Source organism: Ursus maritimus, unplaced genomic scaffold (genome assembly GCF_017311325.1).
Source record: "Ursus maritimus isolate PB19 unplaced genomic scaffold, ASM1731132v1 scaffold_10, whole genome shotgun sequence".
Taxonomy (NCBI): domain Eukaryota; kingdom Metazoa; phylum Chordata; class Mammalia; order Carnivora; family Ursidae; genus Ursus; species Ursus maritimus.
This window is the reverse complement of record NW_024423344.1, coordinates 55,846,549-55,861,030: the sequence shown is the minus strand read 5'-3', so window position 1 is coordinate 55,861,030 and position 14,482 is coordinate 55,846,549. Positions and strand designations below refer to the sequence as shown.

Here is a 14,482-nt window from a genome sequence, read left to right as displayed (position 1 = left end):
TAATTTTTGCATATTATTTTACGATCCAGAAACATTTTTAAATTCTTTTCTGAATCAGAAAGTAATTCTTTAGACTATTTGATATTCTATCAAATATGGTATCATTTGCAAGTAAGTAAAATTTTGTTTTTATTTTTCTTAGTACTGTTATTTTATTATTCTTTGTCTTATGGAACTGACTAGATTCTTTATTGCAAAGATGATTAAAAGTGACAATGAACAGCAAAGTATACCTATAGGACTTTAAAGAAGTAGGCTTGCAACTGGTGTACCATCATTTCTGTCTTTTCCTGTTGCTTAGAGCAAATCACCTGACCAAGTTTGAGAGTAAAGTGTAGGGAAATAAATTCCATCTCTTTAGTGGAAGGAACTGGAATCCCACTGTCAATGGTTATGCATAAAATGAAAAATGATGTTTTAGCGCCATTGATGCAATCTCCAGCCATATATTTTTTTTTCACAAATCTTTTGAAGATTAGTTTTTTCCATGTTTCACCATACAGCGTATTTACTATAGATTGTGGTTTTATTAGATGGACTCTTACCATACCTTGGTTCCCTAGAAGCAATTCCTGAGACAGAGTTTGGCATTCAGGATATTCTCACTTATCAATGCATGTGAGGGGAATTGGAGGAAACAAGACTGAGCAGAGGTAGAGGTCAAACTGCATGTGCCTCCAACAAACTGTGGGTGACTCAGTGTGATTCTCTAGTGATACATAGCCTATCAAAGTTGTCTCACAATAAGGTTAAATCTCCTAGATATTATATCCTTATTGTGATCAGTCATTGGATATGGGTTATCCCAGGAAAGCTGTTACCTTGGGTGAGGCAGATCTCTGAACTTTGCCAGCCTCTAAAAGATCTGAGAATGGGAGGCAATTGGCAGACAGCAATTCTAGCTGCTGGAGCAGGATGTGCTTTCTTGAAAGGGAATCTAAACAAACCATCTCCCACTCTGTTATACCCATATTACTTTTAGAAAAACTGTTTCCTTTTCCCAGCTGACTAGCAATGCTAAATATCATCAAATTGTTCTTTAATACATAATAAATTTTATCAATTTTTGTTAAATTATTGGAAGTCATTAGTTTTTCTTTAATCTGTTAATGAAGTGAATTGAATATTTTCTAAAATACATTGAACATTGAATTCTTAGTATCAAATCTTTTTTTTTTCTTCCACTGTGTCTTTGAACAAATTCTGGATAATTTCTTCTTACCTATTTTCCATTTAACCACTGGTTCTCAGCCATGAATTACCTGCAGGTAAGCCTATCAAATGAGATTTTAGCTTTCATTATTTTGTTTTTTACATATAAAAGGGTTTTTTTTTCCTCTGAAAGATTTTTTAATAGTTCCTTATCTTCTAAGTATTTTCTTTGTTTGAACTGCTTAATGCTATGACTTCCCTGCAGCCTTTGGAAGTAGGGAGGATGTGGATTTATTACTGGCTCCCTTCTACTCTGTGGATGTAGCCCTTTGTGTCCTAACTTTACGGGGCAGAAAGCACCTTATTAGAATTCTTGCTTGGGCAGACCTGTACCTTGACTTCTATCTCCTCACTTCCAGTCTCCTGCACACAATTCTGTCAAATATAAAGTTGAGGGCCATCAGTTGGACAAATGCTCTCAGAACAAAAGCAATCTCTCCTCAACCTTTGGGGATATGGCTTTTACTTTGATTTTAGACTGGTGTTTATTATATTACTAGCTCTTTGAGGATTTTTTTTTAATGTAAGCATCTAATCTGCATTTTCAGGTTTTTCAGTTGATGTTAAGGAAAGAATTTTATCAAGATAGCCCTTTCTAGCCATATTACTAGAAACAGAAGTCAAATAATTGTATGAAAATAATTACTGAAGGATTGTACAACACAAATTCTATCCAAATAAACCTAATGGTACAAACAATAAATTCCTCTATCAAACTCTGTAAGAATAGGAAAACCAATGAATTGATATCACGTGTGAACTAATTACTATATTCAAAAACACTGTATAAGGTACTTATGGGTGAAAATAGCAAATTTACTTTTTGCTTTCATCAAATAGAGTATATATTATTTATTTCTCCACATAATAGAAAAATACTGGGAAGGATTATTGTACATATCTTATGGATCATTGCTTTTCAAAACAAGAGTCTCAAGGTTGTGAGCTTAATTTAATATATCAGAAATGGTTTTTTTAATGAGAATAGTAAATATAGAATGAAACAAATAGAAAATATCAGAATATATTACACAAAGCAAGTATAAGAATTGTATATCATACCTTTGTTTCACCTAGATACAGATGTGTATACCGGGACTTAAGGTAATAGCAGTTCCATCCTCTGGGTCAAAAAAGTTTGATAGTCACTGCAATAGATTGCAGGAAAAGAATGAATAATAAAAAATCCATTCCACATATCTTGAAAGGAGACAGTTCAATCTCATTTGAAATGCTGGAGAGTGGGGTGCCTGTATGGCTCAGTTGGTTAAGGGCCTGGCTCTTAATTCGGCCCAGGTCATGACCTCGGGGTTCTGGAATCAAGCCCCTCACTGGGCTCCACACTCAACAGGAAGTCTGCTTGAGGATTCTTTCTCTCCTTCTGCCTCTCCCTCCACTCGTGCATGCTCTCTCGCTCTCTCAAAAATAAATAAATCAATATTTAAAAAAATAAAACTGTGACAAGTAAACTACTCTGCATTTATAATATAACAAACCTATGATAATTTTCTATTATTTAGAAAGTTAAAATAAAATGTAATATACCATGGGGGTGTTAAGTAATCAAGTTGTCAGGATTTAAATTTTACATGTCTCTATTTTCTTTGCCATCTATTTTTACATCTATTTTTACCTTCACTAAGCAAGCAGTGAAAATATTATGAAAAACTTAAGCATCCAGATTTATTTTATCAAGGAAAACTAAACCAAATAAAAAGAAAAGAATGGCTTCAGTTTTTGAGAAAAATATAAGACGGATAAGCTCAACAGAATATTTTTGTACTCCTTGAGAATTTCATTTATGCAGCATCATTTCCTCTGTTACTATAATTAGATGAAAATGATTATAATTGATAAGCTCATGTGCTATATTTGGCACTTTCTAGTTTAAAAATTGTCTTAATTTTGATATAAATCAGTTTTAAGAGCATCAGAAACAAAGATGATTGTATTTTCACAGTGATATATATGATATACTATGTGTATTGCACATCAGTAGTCTAAAAAGTGCTAGGGACAGCAATTTTCCATTAAATATAAGTAATGACTTTTACTGATTGTTCTGCATCCATCTAGTGCACTGAACTACATTATATTTGTATAGCATATATAAGCACAGTTTATAATTTGTCAGCAGAAACTCATCTTGCAATTAGTTTGCTATACAGAGCTGACCTCATCAGTATTACCTAGAGAATGCCATCTAACATTGACAGCATTCTCTTAGTTAAAGATAGGAAGCTGTCAGGGTTTCCATTAAATTTATATTCCCAGAGGTTTGTAACTCTGCTTCTAAAAATGCCACAGGCATAAACTTAGCATGCAAGGTGTTAGCAAGGTAGTTTATTTTTAAAGGGAGGCTGTTTGTAAACTGTGAAAATGTCCTTCAAGTTAAAAAAGGCAGCCAGGCAGTCTGAATGTCTGCATAAGAAAGCATCTGTATTAATACCGTCTCTGTGTTCCTAGCAATCCCGCTGATGTTAAAACCAGAGAAGGAGAATAATATGCCGTTGACTGGAAATGTCACAGTGTTCAGTTGGTTATTGTGTCCTCAGCTGTCCACGTATGGGTTCAGTAAGCTATTTTTTTTAATTGTAAGGATATCCTCAAATGAGAATATCAAAGTGATACTGCAAAATCTGAGATGAAATTTACCCTTTAAGAAAAAATGGCATGGCTTCACAGAAACAGAGTGTAGAATGATGACTGCTGGGGATTGTGGTGGGGCAATGGGGAGCTACTGGTCAAAAGGTACAGACTTTCAGTTAGGTATAAGGTAAATAAGTTCTGAAGATCTAATGTTCAGCAAGTTGAGTATAGTTAATAATACTGTATTGTATACCTGAAATTGGTAAATGAGTAGATCATAAATGTTCTCACTTAAAAAAAAGATAACCTTGAAAAAAAGAATGATATGGATTTTAATCTTTTAGTCCTAGATCTAACACTATCACCTAGTGAACATCAAATTAATATAAATATTAATTACTCAAATTGTAAAGCAGGAATAATGATAATGTTTTACCAAAAATACATGTACTGAGTTCTGAAAAACAAGGCATGTGAAATTTACAAACTAGAAAGTGTAATTTTAACATTATGACCTAGGATACTTCACGCAAGGTGCCTAACACAGATTTCTATTGCCCAAGCGGGAAGCAGGTTCAGGGACTGATATTGTTGGAATTCAGTGGTATTGCTTGTGAGGAGTCTTAAGGCATTCTTTTTTGGGGGGGGTTGATCATTTCAAGAAAGAGAGATTTTGTCTGTTGGTGAATGTTTCTATCAGAACCTCTAATGTCCACATTTTTTAACCTTCTAATGATAGAAGTCATGTGGGGCTATCTGGACAAAACAGCTAACAGTCACAAGATTTACTGTCCTAACTGAAATAATAAAAAAAAAAATGCACAGGATAATGGTTTTCAGGATAATGGACATCAATCACTAAAGGAGAGTGATTCCATGGAGAATAGAAATAAACAAGGAGTACTAATGACAAAGTTTCCAAGCTGCAATACAGAAAAGGGGAAGGAAAGTAGAGTGCAATAATCTCCCTGAGTAGAAAATATGAAATTAAGAATCTGGAGAAAACAAGGCTGTTATAGTCCACAAAGCAGATTATGGGAAATAAGAGAGCAACATAGACAACCACAGAAATCTGAGATGGTCCTTATTAGCATTGAGAAAAATATTGACCCAAACATTCGTACAATGCAACTACATTGGAGAATCACCCAAAAAGATTATTAGGAACAATATTCAGAGCTCACATGAGACCAAGAAAAGTACCAATCTCCAATAGCCAGGCTAGAATATTTTAAATTCTCACAGCATTAAGTAGAATACCCTTAAGTTTCTTGCCTCTATAGTGAGAACTAAGTTAACTCTGGAATAAAAACTGCTCATATCTATCTAACAAATTTTTAAAAAGCAAAACCTAAAAAGACCAAATTATTTCAAATTAACTTAACTGTGTTACACAATACTACTCAAGAATATTTATGGGGAACAAACAACCCTCAACTAAAATACTAAATATAAAGAGGCAAGGAAATAGTATCTGTAATTTAAAAAAAAGAGAAAGAATCAATCAAGACTGACTCAGAACTTTTACAGATGCTAGAATTAACAGGTGAAGACAATAAAAGTTATTAAAACGTAACTATATTCCACATATGCAAAAACCTAAGTAGATGCATTGAGGGTATAAAAACTTTGCTCTGGAGATGCAAATGCCAACATCTGAGATGCAATTGCTCTGGACAGAAAAAATGGCAGATTAATTATTGCAGAAGAAAATGTTAGCTGAAAATATTGCTTGAGAACATAACAAGGGAGACTTTCTAAAAGTTAAAAAAAGATGTAAAAATCAATAAAATTGAAAAGAGCATAAGTGCAATAAAATCCTTGAAGGAAAGAGGTGAAATTGATAGAGAAATAATATGAGGAAATGTGATTTTTTTCCAAATTTGATGAAAACTATGAACCCACAGATTCAAGAAGTTCAGGGAATCCCAAACACCAACAAAATTCAAACTAAACTGCAGCAAGGTATACCACAGTCAAATTGGATAAAACCAGTGATAAGGAAAAAAAATCTTAAAAACAGCCAAAGAAAGACCTATTGCATACAGAGGAACAAAAGTAAAGAAGAAAGCAGATTTCTTGTCGGAACATTGTAACTGAGCTGATAGCAGAGCAGCATCTTTAAATTATGAAAGGAGGAAATTATATCAACACAGAATTCTACAGACCTTTGTAATATCTTTTAATAATGAAAGCAAAAAATGGCATTTTCAGAAATACAAAAGTTGAAAAAAATCAATCCCTGTCAGGTATGTTCTACAAGAAATGTTAAAGGTATCCTTCAGTCAGAAGGAAAAGTATACTAGGTGTAAACATGGATCCCCAAGAAGGAAAAAGTAGCAAGATAAATGTTAATGATGTGTAGTTGATGAATTCTTGTTTAAAGAAAAATAATACGGTACTCTGGAGTTACTATAGATATGTACATAAGCAATAGCATAAACATAAAAAGGGAAATGGAATATTTTTGAAATATTCTTATGCTATAGATCTGATAACACATTTGCATGTAGGATGTGATAAGTTAAAGATATAGGCTATAAAATATAACATACCATTGAAATAAAAAATTAGTTTAGCTAACAAACCAACAATAGAAAATGATCATAAAAATACTCAATCCAAAAGATAGCAAGAAAAAAGAAAGATAAAGAGAAAAAAAAGCAAGAAAAAAAAGCAAGAAAAAAAAGGAACAAAGACTAAAACTAGAAAAAATAGCAAAATGATAGATTTAACCTAACCACATCAATAATAACATTAGATGTTATTGGCCCCAAATCTCCAATAAAACGAAAAGATTATCAGAGTAAATGAAAAAGCAAGAAAAAACTCTGTTACCTTTAACACACACACCTAAGATATAAAGAAAGAAATGGATTAAAAGTAAAAACACAGAAAAGCTATTAACATGCTTTAACTAATATAAAGAAAGCTGGAGTGGCTGTATTATCAGATAAAATACATTGCAGAGCAAATAATGTTACCAGGAGGAAAAGAAATCATTTCATAATGAAAAAGTAATTAAAAACCCGGGGCACCTGGATGGCTCAGTCAATTAAGCATCTGCCTTTGGATCAAGTCATGATCTCAGGGTCCTGAGATCAAGGGTCCTGGGATCTTGGGGTCCTGGGAGCCCTTAGTTGGGCTCCCTACTCAGTGAAGAGTCTGCTTCTCCCTCTCCCTCCGTGCAACCCCACTCCCGCTTGTGTTCTCTTTCTCTCTCAAATAAATAAAATCTTTATAAAAAGTAATTAAAAATCCTAAATGTCTATGTACCCATTAACAGACCTTCCAAACACACGAGGAAAAACTAAAGAGAACTGTATGAAAAATAGACAATTCCACATGTATGGCCACAGATCGCTATAACTTATTTCCAAAATTGGTAAAAAGAGTGGACAGGATATCAGTAAAAATACAGATAACCTGAATAATACTATCAACCAAATTGACCTAAGTGATATTTATTCAACACTCCATACAAAAACAGAAGAATACCCCATTTTTTTGCAAGTGCACATGGAATATTTATCCATATAATAAATATATCCTGGGTCACATGAATCTCAATAACATTAAAAAGATTCTATTTATATATTCTATAAAATATTCTATAAAATATATTCTGTGACCCCATGGGATTAAATTAAAAATCAACATACATATCTTTGAGATATCTCCCATAAATATTTGAAAAAGACAGTAATGCAGTTCTAAATAAGGCATTTTTCAATTTAAAAAATATTTTGAACTGAATGAAAATAATACAATATATCAAAATTTGTTGGCTGTTGTTAAAACACATCTTAGGAGAAATTTATAGCACAAAATGCATAGTAGAAATGCACATAAAGGCATAACGGCTCATATCAATAACATCTATACCTTAGGAAACTAGAAAATAAATTGTAAATGTAGCCTAAAGTAAACAGTAAAATGGAAAGAATAAAAATCAGAGGAGAAATCATAAAATGAAATTTAGAAAAAGAAAAACCCAAAACTTATACCTTTGAGAAGATCAATAACATTGATAAACTTTTAGCTAAATACCAAGGAAAAAGTAGGAATACACAAATTACCAATGCCAGAAATGAAAGATCCGGGGCGCCTGGGTGGCTCAGTCGTTAAGCGTCTGCCTTCGGCTCAGGGCGTGATCCCAGAGTCCTGGGATCGAGCCCCACATCAGGCTCTTCCGCTGGGAGCCTGCTTCTTCCTCTCCCACTCCCCCTGCCTGTGTTCCCTCTCTCCCTGGCTGTCTCTCTCTCTGTTAAATAAATAAATAAATCTTTAAAAAAAAAAAAAAAGAAATGAAAGATCCTTACATCCCTACATATTCCACTATCTGAAGAGGATAAGTAATTATGAAAATGGTGGTGAATTCTTTCAAACTTTAAGAAAAATATTAAATGCCAATTCCACACAGAGTATTTTCAGAAATTTGTAGAATAATAAATATTTTTCAGTTCATTTTAAAAGACCTAAATTACCCTAATACCAATCATAGAAACAGATTAGGAGATAACAAATTACTACTATCTCACATAAATATAAATTTAAGTGAGATAAACTAGTTTAGAAAATTGAATCCAGCAATATAAAAGAAAGTATGTCATGACCAAGTAGGATGTATCCCAAGAGTGAAAAGTTGATTTAGTAATCAAGATCAATGTAATTTAGCATATTATCTAACTAAACATAAAAACCATGTGATAATTTTAAGAGACACAGGAAAAAGCATTTGACAAAATCCAACATCTATTCTTGTTATAAAATATCAACAACATAGAAATACAAAATAATGCTCTTATCCTAAATAACTGTATCTTTAAAAAAACTCTCAAAGGAATGACTACTTAGTGAAAGTTATTGATCTCTCTCTAAGATCAGGGGGAAAGCAAGGTTTTCTCCTCTCTACACTTTTAGTTAATTTTTTACTGGAAATTTTACCCATGTCAATTAAAAAAAAAAGCCTTATGTCGTCCTGGTTAGGAAGGAAGAAATAAGGGTTACTCATAGACTATCTGAATATCAATGAAGAAATACAATGGACTTTTAAACAAAAAAAGTATAACCAACAAAACCTACAACTATTAAGTTAATTCAGCAAATTAGTAGTATCAATATAGAAAACATGTTTTCTATATGGTACAAAGGAACAACCTCAAACTGAATTTTTAAACAATAAAGAACAGCAAATAATACGAAATACTTAGTGATAAATATAATGAATGATGTGCTAAACTTGTACACTAAAAAGGACAAAACTTTGCGGAGAGAGATTAAAGAGATCCTAAATGAATAAATTTTGTCATGAGGCTGAAGACTCTATGTTGTTAAGATATCAATTCTACCCCAAAGTGGTCTATAGCTATATAGGAAATCCCAATCAAAATCCTAGCAGGATTCCCAATAAGCATATGAAAAGATGCTCAACATCACTAATCATATGAAAAATGAAATTCAAAACCATAATGAAGGCTGGGAGCCTGGAGCAAACAGAGTCATTCAGTGGGGTTCCAGTGTAGGTTATGGAGCAGGTAAAATGAGCTAAAAGAGAAGGGCAATAAGGCCCTAAGCATGGACAGCATTGTTGACACGCTACAGTGCTACCTGGAGACCATTAAGTTAGATCCCCAGAACCATGTGATCTACAGCAATTGCTCAGTGGCCTACACCAAGAAAGGTAACTATCAGAAGGCTTATAAGGATGGCTGCAAAACCGTTGACTTAAAGCCTGACTGGGGCAAGAGCTATTCACAGAAAGCAGCAGCTCTTGAGTTCTTAAACCAATGTGAAGAAGCCAAGCAAACCTACGAAGAGGGTTTAAAACATGAAGCAAATAATCCTCTGCTCAAAGAGGATTTATAGAATATGGAGGCTGGGTTGGCAGAGTGGAAATTCATGAACGCTTTCAACATGCCCAATCTGTTCCAGAAGTTGGAGAGTCATCCCAGGACAAGGACTCTGCTGGCTGATCATACCTACCCAGAGGTGATAGAGTAACTAGGAAACAATCTGACCTGGGCACGGAACTGCAAGGTCCCCGGACGGTGACTACTCTCAATGTCCTGCTGGGAGTTGATGTGGCAGTATGGATGAGGAGAGGAAGTTGGAACACCTCCCCCACCTTCTCTTCCCAAGAAGGACACCAAGCCAGAACCAATGGAAGAAGATCTTCCACAGAATAAGAAGCAGGCCCCAAAAGGGAAAGAGTTGGGGAAAGGAGCCCACAAGAAGAAAGACTTTGACACATCCTTGAAGCACTACAACAGACCCAGGACATGGACCCAACAACATGACTTACATGACCAATCAAGCAGCCGTGTATTTCGAGAAGGGTGACCACAGTAAGAAGGCCATTGAAGTGGGGCGAGAAAACCAAGAAGACTATGACAGATTGACAAAGCTTATGCTCGATTTAGCAGCTCCTACTTCAAAAAAGAAAAGTATAAGGATGCCATCCATTTCTATAGCAAGTCTTTGGCAGAACACTGAACCCCAGATGTGTTCAAGAAATGCCAATAGGCAGAGAAAATTCTGAAGGAGCAAGAGTGTCTGGCCTATAAACCCTGACCTAGCCTTGGAGGAGAAGGAAAAAGGTAATGAATGTTTTAGAAAGGAGACTATGCCCAGGCCATGAAGCATTATACAGAACCCATCACACAGAATGCAAAAGATGCCAGATTGTACAGCAATCAAGCTGCCTGCTACACCAAACTCCTGGAATTTCAGCTAGCGCTCAAGGAATGTATCCAGCTAGAGCCGATCTTCATCAAGCGTTACACATGGAAAGCAGCTGCACTGGAAGCGATGCAGGACTGCACAAAAATCACAGATGTCTACCAGAAGGCATTAGATCTGGACTCCAACTATAAGGAGGGGACAGAGGGTTACTAATACTGTATGATGGCCCAGTACAACCACCAGACAGCCCCGAAGACGTGAAGTGACAGGCCATGGCTGACCCTGAGGTGCAGCAAATAATGAATGACCTGGCCATGCAGTTCATCCTGGAACAGATGCAGAAGGACCCCCAGGTGTTCAGTGAACATTTAAAGAATCCTGTAATAGCACAGAAGATCCAGAAGCTGATGGAAGTGGGTGTGATCACAATTCGGTTTTGACTTGGAGCAAGCAGCATGGAATAGAGGGGAGAGCTAGGGAAAGTGAACAATTTCTCTTTCTATATTTATATAGACCTATGTGTAAGATACAGAGACATGTACTCGCATTACTCACACCACAGCTGCCCCGGGGCCTGCCCAGCACACGCATGGTCTCTTCCACTGCACTTGGGTTCCCTGTTCCCTTCCCCGCCCTCACTCGCTGTCTCAGCTACTCTCTCATACTTGGTAATTTTTTATATGGGGCAGTGGGCATGCATGGGGAGGAGAGGCTGTTCTTCCCTGACCTCAGGTCCCAACTTTCTTCACATTGTGAACTCCACGTCGCCATCTGCCTTTCTCCAATAAAACAGGCCAGTCAGGTGTGGTTATTAAAATATATATATATATATATATATATCTCACCTCAAACCCATGAGGATAGTCACTATCAAAAGAACATAAAATAACAAATTTGGTGAGTATGTGAAGAAATTGAAACCCTTATGTGCTGTTGGTAAGAATGTAAAATGGTGCAGCCATTATGGAAAAAAGCTTAGAGATTTCCTCAAAAATTAAAAATAGAATTACCATATGATTCAGCAATCCCACTTCTGGGTTTATTTCCAAAAGAATTTAAAATAGGATCTCAAGGGATATTTGCATACTCATGTTCATTGCAGCATTATTCACAATAGCCAAGTGGTAGAAGCAATTCAAGTGTCCATCAACAGATGAATGGATAAAGAAAATGTGGTATATACACACAGCAGACTATTAGACAACCCTAAGAAAGAAGGAAATCCTGTCACGTGCTACATTGTGGAAAAACATTGAGAATATTATACTAAGTGAAATAAGTTGGCCACAAAAGGACAGCTACTGTATAATGCCATTGATATGAAGTATCTTAAGTTGTCAAAATCATAAAAACAGAGAGAAGCAAGGTGATTGTCAAAGTTTGTGGGGAAGATTTAATGACTGTAGAATTACAGTTTTGCAAAATGAAAAAGGTTTAGATGTCAGCTGTGTAAGAATGTGAGTATATTTAATACTACTGAACTGTAGACTTAAAAAATGGTTAAGATAGTAGATTTAATGCTATGTTTTTGTGTTGTTGTTACCATATACACACTCATAAACACACACACATACACACACACACACACACACACCTAGTAAGATTTCTTGTAGAACTTGATAAGGTTATTACAAAAATTGATATGGAAATTCAAAGAACTTAAAATAATGAAATCAACTTGAAAAAAAGAAGAACAAAGTTAGAGAACTAGAAAGCTACCTGATTTCAAGGTAAACGCTACCTCAAAACTTCACATAAATCTACAGTGATCAAGGCAATATAGTTTTATTACAAAGAGATGAATAGATCTAGGTAACAAAGAATCTGATAAAAGATACAGCTATATATATATGGAAGACTCATTTTTGACAAAGGTACACTTTAGCAGAGATAAGGTAGTTTTGTTTTCAACAAATGGTGCTGAAATAATGGAAAGTCCATTTGCAAAAAAAAAAAAAAGCTTTAAAATGTCTCTCACACTTTATAAAACAGTTAATTAAAAATGGAAAGTAGACCTAAATGGACAACCAAAACCTATAGTATTTCTAGAAGAAAATAAGATAGATAAGCTTTGTGAACTTGGGTTCATTAATATTAAAAATGTCTGCTTAACAAAAGTCACTGTTGACAGAATTACAAGGCAATCCACAGACTGGGAGAAAACATTGGCAAAATACATCTGCTAAAGGATTTGCATTGTTAGTATATGAAAAACTCTCAGAATTCAACAATAAGGACATAAGCAACCAAGTAAAAAATGGTCAAAATATTTTAATAGACACATCACCAAAGAAGAAATACAGAGGGCAAATAAGCATTGAAAAGATGGTTAATATGATTAATCATAGGAAAACTAAAATTAAAACCACAAGGAAGTATCACTATCTAGTAGAATAGCTAAAATAAAAACAACTGACCATAGCAAGTGTCTGGAGAGGAGGAAGAACTGGAACTCTCACTCATGACCAGTGAAAATATAAAATGATACAATCAATTCAGGAAACATTTTAGTGGTTTATTATAAAGTTAAATATACACCTACCATGTGAATGGAACATTCTTCTTCTAAGTATTTAAGAGAAAATAAAGCATATAAAGCATATAGCCAGACTTCCAATGAATGTTCATAGTAATTTTGTTTGTGATCGCCCTAAATGGAAAACAGTCCCAATGTCCATCAACAGGTGATTGGAAGAACAAATTGTGGTATATACATATAATAGAACACTACTCAGCTACAAATAGGAATGAACTATTGATACATGCCAATGCATTGTTAGATCTCAAGGAAAAGAAGTCTGACAAAAAATGAAATGCATACTCAGTGATTCTACATATGTAAAATTTTAGAAAATGCAAATAAAGCTCTAATGACGGAGATCTGTGGTTGCCTGGAATGAGGAGTACATATTTGATGGGCAGGAGGGAGAGAATAAATAGGGTCATGAAGGCATATTTTGGGGTGATCGATATGTCCATTACCTGGATTGAAGTGATTGTTTCATGGGAGTATACATATGTCAAAATGTATCGCTAGCTTTAAACATAAAACTGTCAGTTATTTTACCAGCAAAAATGGGTTTACTCAGAAATAGCAGAGAACTGCAACTTGGGACAAGCAAAGTATAGAAAAATCATAGGAAAGTCCAGAGAACAAAGGCAAGAATTGCTCTTTTATAGAGAAAAATGGGTGAGTTGGGAGAGCTGTTATAACTAAAACTCCATTGAAGTAAATTGGGAATTCAGAGAATGGTGGCTATTCACTGGCTTTGTTTTAATATTTCTCTCATTGACTGAACTGTTGCGAGGGGAGGAGGGATCCTTTCTTCCTCCTGCTGGAGTAGTAAAGTAGTAACTAATGTTGCATTGACTTGCAAGAGATGCTTCTTCCTTTTGGGTCAGAGATTGTTGACAATTGGTAACATGTGAGGTCTCCCCCTTCTGGTCTCCCCCACTCCATTTTAGTGATGTTTTCTTTTCTTTTCTTTTCTTTTCTTTTCTTTTCTTTTCTTTTCTTTTCTTTTCTTTTCTTTTCTTTTCTTTCTCTTTCTCTTTCTTTCTAAGATTTTTTCTTTATTTGAGGGAGACAGAGATAGCGACAGAGACAGAGATAGTGAGAGAGAGCATGAGGGGAGGAGAGGGAGAACCAGGCTCCCTGCTGAGCATGGAGCCTGATGCAGTGCTTCATCCCAAGACCCTGGGATCATGACCCAAGCCGAAGGCCGACGCTTAACCGACTGAGCCACCAAGGCGCCCCTGATGTGTTCTTTTATTATTTCTCACAGTATCAAATTGTATCCTCTAATTATATGCATTTATTTTTTGTCATTTATACCTCAATAAATAAGCACAGAAATAAAGTAATATAACTCATCCTCTCCATAAAATAAAGTCAATCACTCATGGGAGTAAAATTATAGATGCTAAATCTGGCTGACACTTTGAATTAGTTTTATTGTTGTTTGATTGTTTTTGGTGGTATTTTGTTTTTCCTTTT

The 14,482-nt window shown here is 35.0% G+C and overlaps 1 pseudogene; it reads left to right on the top strand.

The window, feature by feature from the left end:
* The first annotated feature begins 1,253 nt into the window (after positions 1-1,253).
* LOC103678429 lies at positions 1,254-11,101 on the top strand (annotated as a pseudogene).
* Positions 11,102-14,482: the final 3,381 nt, after the last annotated feature.